This window comes from Aegilops tauschii, chromosome 6 (genome assembly GCF_002575655.3).
Source record: "Aegilops tauschii subsp. strangulata cultivar AL8/78 chromosome 6, Aet v6.0, whole genome shotgun sequence".
Classification (NCBI taxonomy): domain Eukaryota; kingdom Viridiplantae; phylum Streptophyta; class Magnoliopsida; order Poales; family Poaceae; genus Aegilops; species Aegilops tauschii.
In genome coordinates, this window is record NC_053040.3 from 356,875,265 (window position 1) to 356,885,296 (window position 10,032).

A 10,032-nucleotide genomic window follows, 5' to 3' on the forward strand; every position below is an offset into this window, starting at 1 on the left:
CCGGCTCGTCAGCACACCTTCGCCCCAGAGATTGACCCGGCCGGGTTAATTGACGAGGAAGCCCAATTCGAAGCTCTCAGCGGCATCGACTGGAAGTCATCAACTTTCCAGGTCTTGGGATCAGCCGGAGGAGAAGATAGGAACGAGCCGGAGACTTCAGCTCAACAAGCGTCGTAACTCGGCTGGCGGCTTAGCAAACAATGCCTCATCCTTTTGGACTCAATGAGTCTTGTAATAGAGTAGGACAATACTTTATCTTTTTCGTGCCATCGTGCACGCCTTGAATGCTGAAGTCTGCTGAAATTGTCTCCTTTATGTTTCTCCGGGTCATAATTAATCATTTGTTTTCCTTACTCTCAAAATAGTTGCCTGTAACCATCCTGTAGAGAAAGACAAATCACAAGCCTCGAGGTGGCGTACCGCCCTGAGAATCATAGGTTGTAGATAACCCGGAATATAAATCAAAAAAGGACTGGTCTTTAATAATATCCTAAATACAGCCGTAATAACATACTTAGCGGCCTGCAAGCATACTTCCGGCTTAGATAACCCGGGTAGGAAGGTTGGCACCGCAATTCCGGTTTACCTGTCTTAAAAACACCCATTGTATTCAGCTAATATTGTAAACCAAAGTTAAGCCGGCAAAATGAGACCCGGCCGTACACACTTGGAAATAAACAGACGGAACTTGCTATAAAGCAGAGGAACTTAGGTGCTTCCGGTTCGAATACGACCAGCGACCCGGCCCAAAGGGGTTATGCTAGGATTCGAATGCGATCATATAGCCCCCAGTGGGTGTGGCGATGCCAATCAAGAGGGTATCGACAGCTATGTTCTCTTTGGTTCGAATACGACCCATGTTTGAACAGGAAGCCCCCAAATGACTTAAGAATTGTTTAACGACGCTGATTCGAATACGATCCACGTCGGTTCTCAAAGGGGTTAAACTAAGATTCAAATATGATCAAAGAAAACTCCTCAATGAGCTCGGCACCTTGCCAATCAAATGGGTATTGACAGCTATGTTCTCTTTGGTTCGAATACGACCCATGTTTGAACAGGAAGCCCCCAAGTGACCTTATTGCTTACAGCTAGATTCGAACATGATCATAAGCTGGATCCTCCTTCAGGTTATCATGTAATCTTGTAATGAAAAACAACACGTACATATTTGGAGGAGGAAAAAGGACAGAGGTCCTGCTTTATTGCTTATCATAATATATACATGGCTGAGAGAAATATGTACATTACGAGAGCCGGTGGCTCAAGTGTAGTAAGGCCGGAGCTGAGCTATGTTCCACGGCCGACGGGTCTCTTCCTCCGACTTGCGTGAATCTTTGCGCTCCCGAATGTCAATGAGGTAATATGACCCGTTGTGCAAGTTCTTGCTGACCACAAAGGGCCCTTCCCAAGGCGGGAGCACGAGATCGCCTTCCTGGAAGACCCGGGATTTAACCCGGCGGCTATGATAACGGCGCAGGTCTTGTTGGTAAATTGCCGAACGGGCTGCTGCCACATCACGCTGTTCGTCCAACAAGTCAAGAGCATCTTGGCGCGCCTGTTCATTATCCGTCTCAACATAAGCCGCCACTCGAGGTGAGTCATGACGGATGTCACTGGGGAGGACTGCTTCTGCCCCATAAACCATGAAGAAAGGCGTAAAACCTGTAGACCTGTTAGGAGTAGTGTTGATGCTCCATAACACGGAGGGCAACTCCTCCACCCAACAACCCGGCGTCCGTTGCAAAGGGACCAAAAGCCGGGGCTTGATGCCCTTCAGAATCTCCTGATTAGCTCTCTCAGCTTGACCATTGGATTGAGGATGAGCCACTGAGGAAACATCAAGTCGGATATGCTCTCGTTGACAAAACTCTTCCATGGTGCCTTTGGAGAGATTAGTGCCATTGTCAGTGATAATGCTGTGCGGAAAACCAAAGCGAAAGATCACCTTTTTCATAAACTGAACCGCCGTGGTTGCATCGCACTTCCTAACTGGCTCCGCTTCAACCCACTTGGTAAACTTGTCGACTACCACCAAAAGGTGGGTCTTCTTATCCTTGGACCTTTTGAAAGGCCCAACCATATCAAGCCCCCAGACCGCAAAGGGCCAAGTAATTGGGATCATCCTCAGCTCTTGAGCCGGTACATGAGCCCGTCGCGAGAACCTTTGGCAACTGTCACACTTACTGACCAAGTCCTCTGCATCAGCATGAGCCGTCAACCAATAAAAACCATGACGAAAAGCCTTGGCCACAAGAGACTTTGAGCCGGCGTGATGGCCGCAATCCCCTTCATGGATCTCACGCAAGATCTCTTGACCTTCCTCTGGGGAAACACAACGCTGAAACGCTCCCGTAACACTGCGGTGGTGCAACTCACCATTGATAATGATCATTGACTTAGCCCGCCGGGTTATTTGCCTGGCCAAAGTTTCATCCTCAGGTAACTCGCCCCGGGTCATGTAAGCCAGATAGGGCATTGTCCAGTCTGGTATGATATGGAGAGCCGCCACCAGTCGTGCCTCCGAGTCGGGGACAGCCAGGTTTTCCTCTGTAGGCAGCTTAATAGAAGGATTATACAGGACATCCAGGAAAGTATTAGGCGGCACCGGCTTTCGCTGAGAGCCTAGCCGGCTTAAAGCATCAGCCGCCTCGTTCTTCCTGCGATCAATGTGCTCTACTTGGTAGCCTTGAAAGTGCCCAGCAATGGCATCAACTTCGCGGCGATAAGCCGCCATGAGAGGGTCCTTAGAGTCCCACTTGCCTGATACTTGTTGAGCCACCAAGTCTGAGTCGCCGAAACACCTGACCCGGCTCAAGCTCATCTCCTTAGCCATCCGAAGACCGTGGAGCAAGGCCTCGTACTCAGCCGCATTGTTAGTGCAAGGAAACATCAATTGCAGCACATAATGGAACTTGTCACCTTTAGGGGAAGCCAATACAACTCCAGCCCCCGAGCCCTCCAACTGCCTGGACCCATCGAAGTGAATAGTCCAATATGTGTTATCCGGCTTTTGCTCGGGCACTTGTGACTCGGTCCAATCATTGATGAAATCCACCAAGGCCTGAGATTTAACAGCAGTGCGTGGCACATATTTGAGACCATGAGGTCCGAGCTCGATAGCCCACTTAGCCACTCTCCCTGTGGCCTCTCTATTTTGAATGATGTCACCAAGAGGGGCAGAACTGACCACGGTTATGGGATGGCCCTGGAAATAATGCTTAAGCTTCCGGCTTGCCATGAACACACCATAAACAAGCTTCTGCCAATGTGGATACCGCTGTTTGGACTCGATAAGCACTTCGCTGACATAATAAACCGGCCGCTGAACCGGATGCTCCTTACCCTCTTCCTTGCGCTCCACCACCACAGCCACACTGACAGCTCGTGTGTTCGCCGCCACATACAGTAATAAGGGCTCCTTATCAACCGGAGCAGCAAGGACTGGGGGCTCTGCCAGCTGCTTCTTCAAATCCTCAAAGGCAGTATTAGCTGCATCATTCCAGACAAAGTTATCAGTTTTCTTCATCAACTGATACAATGGCATGGCCTTCTCACCCAAACGGCTTATAAACCGGCTTAAAGCAGCGATGCGACCCGCCAAGCGCTGAACATCATTTATACACGCCGGCTTAGCTAGGGAGGTGATGGCTTTGATCTTCTCCGGGTTAGCTTCAATGCCTCTGTCAGAAACCAAGAAACCCAAAAGTTTGCCTGCAGGAACACCAAAAACACACTTGGCCGGGTTAAGCATCATCTTGTAGACCCGGAGATTATCAAAGGTTTCCCTTAAATCATCTATCAGGGTTTCCTCTTTTATGGACTTGACCACGATATCGTCCACATAAGCGTGAACATTGCGCCCAATCTGTTTATGAAGGCAGTTCTGTACACAACGCTGGTAAGTCGCCTGTGCACACTTGAGACCAAAGGGCATAGACACATAGCAGAAGGCTCCAAAGGGAGTGATGAACGCCGTCTTCTCCTCGTCCTTAACTGCCATTTTAATCTGATGATATCCAGAATAAGCATCCAAGAAACTTAAGCGCGCACAACCTGCCGTAGCATCAATAATTTGATCAATACGGGGGAGGGCAAAAGGATCAGCCGGACATGCCTTGTTTAAGTCCGTATAATCCACACACATCCGCCAAGTGCCGTTCTTCTTGAGCACGAGCACCGGGTTAGCCAACCACTCCGGGTGAACGACTTCTACAATAAACCCGGCCGCCAAGAGCCGGGCCACCTCTTCACCAATAGCTTTCCGCCGCTCCTCATTGAACCGCCGAAGGAACTGCCTGACCGGCTTAAATTTCAGATCAACATTGAGAGTGTGCTCAGCGAGTTCTCTAGGTACACCTGGCATGTCCGAAGGTTTCCACGCGAAGATGTCCCTATTCTCACGGATGAACTCGATGAGCGTGCTTTCCTATTTTGGATCCAGGTTGGCACTGATGCTAAACTGCTAAGATGAATCTCCTGGAGTGAAATCAACGAGTTTAGTCTCATCAGCCGACTTAAATTTCATTGCTGGCTCATGCTCCGTAGTCGGCTTTTTCAAAGAGGTCATATCAGTGGGGTCAACATTGTCCTTGTAAAATTTCAACTCCTCTGTTGCGCAAACAGATTCTGCATAAGCTGCATCGCCTTCCTCACATTCCAAGGCCACCTTCTGGCTGCCGTGAACCGTAATGGTCCCATTATGACCCGGCATCTTGAGATGTAAGTAAACATAACACGGCCGTGCCATGAATTTGGCGTAAGCCGGCCGCCCAAATATAGCATGGTACGGACTTCTTATCTTGACCACCTCAAAGGTCAATTTTTCCACCCTGTAGTTGTTTTCATCTCCGAAGGCCACTTCCAACTCGATCTTGCCGACTGGATAAGCCGACTTACCAGGTACCACACCATGGAAGATAGTGTTTGACTGGCTGAGGTTCTTATCAACCAACCCCATACGGCAAAAAGTCTCATAATAGAGGATGTTGATGCTGCTGCCTCCATCCATGAGCACCTTAGTGAACTTATATCCTCCCACCTGAGGAGCCACCACTAAGTCCAAGTGACCCGGATTGTCTACCCGGGGAGGGTGATCCTCTCTACTCCACACTATAGGCTGCTCAGACCACCGCAAGTAGTGTGGAACCGCCGGCTCAACAGCATTCACGGCCCTCTTATGAAGCTTCTGGTCTCGCTTACATAGACTGGTGGTGAATACATGATACTGTCCACCGCTAAGCTGCTTGGGATTGGTCTGATAACCCCCCTGCTGCTGTTGATGACCCTGGCCAGACTGCTGATTAAAGCCCCCTTGACCGTTCGGAGGATTGGAATTTGAGCCGCCGCCCGGGCCATGAAAACCGCCGGCGCCTGAGCCGCCGCCTGGGCCATTGTAATTCTTAAAGGCCTTCATGATTGCACAGTCCTTCCATAGATGAGTCGCTGGCTTCTCTCTAGAGCCATGCCTTGGACAAGGCTCATTCAACAGCTGCTCCAGCGTCGGGCCTGACCCGCCGCCTCGGGGAGGGGGCCTCCCCTTACGTCGCTGGTTATTCCCTTGTGAGCTGGCGTTGGCCACAAACTCTAGGCTGCCGTCGGCCTTGCGCTTGCCTCCTCCTTGGTTCCCCGGGTTATGCTGAGGACCCTTGCCATTGCCGTTCTTCTTTCCCTTCCCTGCCCTTTCATCATCTGAAGCGGGGTCCTTGGTACCATCTGAATCGGCGTACTTGACAAGAGCCGCCATCAGTGTACCCATATCATTGCAGTCGCGCTTAAGCCGCCCGAGTTTCATCTTTAGGGGCACAAAACGACAATTCTGCTCCAACATTAAGACTGCAGAGCCGGCGTCCATCTTATCCAAGGAATGTATTATCTCCTTAACCCGGCGAACCCAATGTGTCGTAGACTCACCCTCCTGCTGCTTGCAGTTAGTCAAATCCACAATTGACATAGATTGCCTACAGGTATCCTTGAAGTTTTGGATGAACCGGGCTTTCAGCTCAGCCCAAGACCCGATGGAATTCGGTGGTAGCCCTTTCAACCAAGTGCGGGCAGTCCCATCTAACATCATGGTGAAATACTTAGCCATAGGCGCCTCACTGACCTCCAGCAGCTCCATAGCCATCTCATAACTCTCGATCCAGGCTGCGGGTTGTAAGTCTGCTGTGTAATTAGGCACCTTCCTAGGGCCTTTGAAGTCCTTGGGTAGACGCTCATTGCGGATAGCTGGCACTAAACAAGGGACACCCCCAGTCCTGGTAGGGATACCCACGTCGACGGAAGTCGTCGGATAAGCCGGGGGGGTCTGGTAAGCCGTCGATTGAGGCACCTGCTCCGCCTCTTGCCGCGCTCTGTCCTGGTCTGCTGCGTGAAAGGCTCTGTTATGAACCGGGCCATGGCCAGGGGGCAGGTCATGGCGTCGGACGTTACTTGAGCCGGTCGCTGAGACCATGTGTCTGCTGTAACTCGGGCTCCGTCCTGGACGAGGGGTCGAGTGGATCCTGTCTCGGCTGTAGGAATACGCCTCTTGCTGCGCCAGTGCTGTCTGAAGGAGTTCCCTGACCCGGCGGCTTTCAATGGCCGTCAGAGAGTCGCCGTCAACTGGGAGAGCCGCCAGCCGTGCCGCCGCGGCGACCATGTTCTCCAGCGGGTTATTATAATGACCCGGGGGTATTGGTACATACTGAGGCGGGGCAGGGGGCACCTGGGGAGGCCCCATCACTTGTGGCTGAATAGGGGTCCCAGACCCGGGCACTATGACCCCTGGCGGGTTACTAGACCATGCACCTGGCGTGTTGAAGAGGTTTTGCGGATTGTAAACCGGAGGGAGTCGAGATTGGGCCTTTTGATGCCTCCTTCTCAGGACCTCATTGGACGCGTTTTGATCCATCGTGAGCCGGAAGGACTGCGCTTGAATCATCTGGGTTTGGGCGTCGAGAGCCGCCCTTTCCGCAGCCATCCTGATCCCCTCTGCTGCCAGATCCTCCTTAGCTTTCACTAGATCCAATTTTAACTGCGCCACCTCCGCATCATGCTGAGCTTGATCTGCCGGGTCAACCGTAGCGGTTAACAGAGCCGTCATCTTCTCCGTGAGATCCATTAGTACCTGAGCCGGAGAAGGCACCGGGTTTCCCGCTCCAGCAGCGGGGTTCTGAATAGGCTGCGCACCGGCCATAAAGACTCCAACCTGACTTGGCAGCTCAAACGGGTCCGGAATACTGTCACCATCGGAACAACCCATGAGCCTGCCATCTTGAAGTTGATACAACGAGTTTGACTCATCGGTGGACGACTCGCCGTCAGAGCCGGCGACCGCCTCATCACCAGATCCAGATTGATCAGAGGGCCCTCCATGGATACATCCCACAAAAGCATGTCGTAAGGCAGGCCGGGCCCGGGCGGGTCGTGCATGCTGAGCCGTCTCGATGAGATCGGCGCAGAGGTCCGGCTCAGGGCCCGGCTCACCAATCTTACCAATGAAAACATGAATTCCGCCGAAGGGGACCCGGTACCCATACTCAATTGAGCCGGCGTCGGGGCCCCAGCTTGCATCGTCGATGTAGAGCTTGCCGCGACGACTCTTGGTCATCCGGCCCACAGCGTATGCCTTGAGCACTTCGAAGCTGCCCTTCAAGAACTCAAATCCACCGTGCGCTGGCCCCACGGTGGGCGCCAACTGTCGTGGAATTGTCACGGCAGATGTCCTCGAGCTAGGACTTAGTTGTGGAGCCATCGCAGCTAGGAAGCTTGAAGGAGTTAAGCGGGACAAGGAACACGAGGGTTTATACTGGTTCGGCCCCTTGCGGAGAAGGTAAAAGCCTACGTCCAGTTTGAGGTGGTATTGATCAGGGTTTCGATAACCAGGGAGCTGAACCGCTATGCCTAGCTCTCGATCAGATTGTTCCCGTCCTTAAACCACTGTCGGGTCGTCCCTTTATATAGGGAGGCTGACGCCCTGCAGCTCTCAGAGTCCCGGCCGGCTCATAAGAGTGTCCGGCTCGGATTCTCAACTATTCTTGCCTTACACTACAAGTTCTACCATAATAATGATTGCAACTACGGGCCTTAAGCCATATCCGGGTCTTAAGCCCATCTTTGGCCCACCGTCTTCAAGCTTGGCGCCGGGCTTCTGGCAATGAGCATATGAGTAACCTGGCCCCTCCTGGCAGGTGACTCTAAGGTCTATATCTTCAACAAGCATGCTCAAAACGGAGCAACGGTGCAACACATACACTCCAACCAAAATATAGCAACAATCTATCCAAAACAGCAACTAGGCATCTAGCAAGCATCAAAACAATATGCTACAGCAACTCAACATGCAAACAAAAGGCATGGACATGATGTACAGGTAAAGCATAACAAAACATGAACACTGAGCTATCTCCAGAAACCAATAAAACATGCTCAAAAGGACATGGCAAGATTGCAAATAATAACAAGTTCACAGACTAAGCAGAATTCCAGGACATGGCAGAAATAACATCAGGTTGCAAGGTTTAGAGATATCAAACAACATGCTACGGGAACATGTCATGGAAAATGAAAGCATGGCATGATTCTACTCAAAGCATATAACAAATGTCCCTTAATGATCGCGAGCCAAAAAGGTACAGAAGATATGATGGTACCCACGTAAGCATAGCAAGTGATATGACAGATTCAGACTTAGTGAAAATAACAGTTCAAGGCAGAAACAACGATAAGTAGGCATGTTGGTGAGATTGAGCCACTCACCACAGAGCAATAAATGGCATGACAAGGTAACCAGAAGTAAGATGGCACCAATATGAAGCTAAGCATAGCAATATCATAGTCATAGGATGCATGGATCGCTAGCAAAACACATGTCAAAACTGGACTTCATGTTAACAGGCTGACAGCAGCATTATTTAGCACGTTTGGAGCATGCTAACAATAAGCTACAGCAAGCTATAAATGCAAACAAGGGCATGTATGGATTTAGCATAACATGTATAACAAAACATCCTTAGTGAACATCTCCAGATCATGCATAGAATGACTTGTAGCAGCAGGTTTACATGCCATCACAACATAACAGACTCAGACTTAGCAGAAATGACCAAGTCACAGAAAACAGCAACATCATGGAGGCTACTTTCAATGCTTGTGCTAGTCAGCACAGAGATCCTAAAAATACAAGACTAGCACCACTGTAAGATGGCATGATTTAGTGCAAAGCACATGTAGAGCTCATGCTCATAGAGTGCACACACAAAATGCGATGAAAAAGACAAATCACCAAGTTCTGTAAACAGACAGCAGTTAGCAGCATATAGCACTCTTGCAATGATGATTAGAGCATCAACATGACCTCAAACAAGAATGGCACAATAAAACAAAATGAAGAGCACATCTTGGTGAACATTTCGATATATCATGCACGCAAAATGGAGCTGTGGTCATGGATATATGGCAGGCCAAAGTATGCAACATGCAACAGTTTCCAGGGACTTGGCCAAAATCGTAGACAACAAAAGTGAGCGCATGACACTATCCTACGCCCAGGGCGTCGGATAGAGCAACGGGGCAGGCTGGGGGATTCTCACCTAGCAGGCCGAGGCCCAGGGCAGTTGAGGGGCCGGGCAGGGCAGGTTGCAGCTGGGCCCGGGGCTGGACCGAACGCGGGGCCCACGCGGAGGCCACACGCGGTCGACGCAGCGGCGGATCGGGGTTTCTCCCGATCGGCCACGGCAGCGCCGGCGACGGAGCTCGACGGAGGCGGCGGGGGAGGACAGGGACCCACCGGGCAGGGGCGGATTTGGACGGGATCCACCAGATCCATCCGTTTCCCGGGGCCGGCGGGGACGAGGGACGGCGGAGGACGCGGGATCCGGCGATGCACTCACCGACGGGAGGCGAGGCGCCATGCGGCGGCAGTGTCGGGGATATACCCCGCGGTATGACCCGGCCGGAATTGGCGGCTCACTGGTAACCCGCCCGGAGCTTGGCGATTCACAGATAACCTGGCCGATCTTGGCGACTCATTAGTAACCCGGCGGGTGGGTC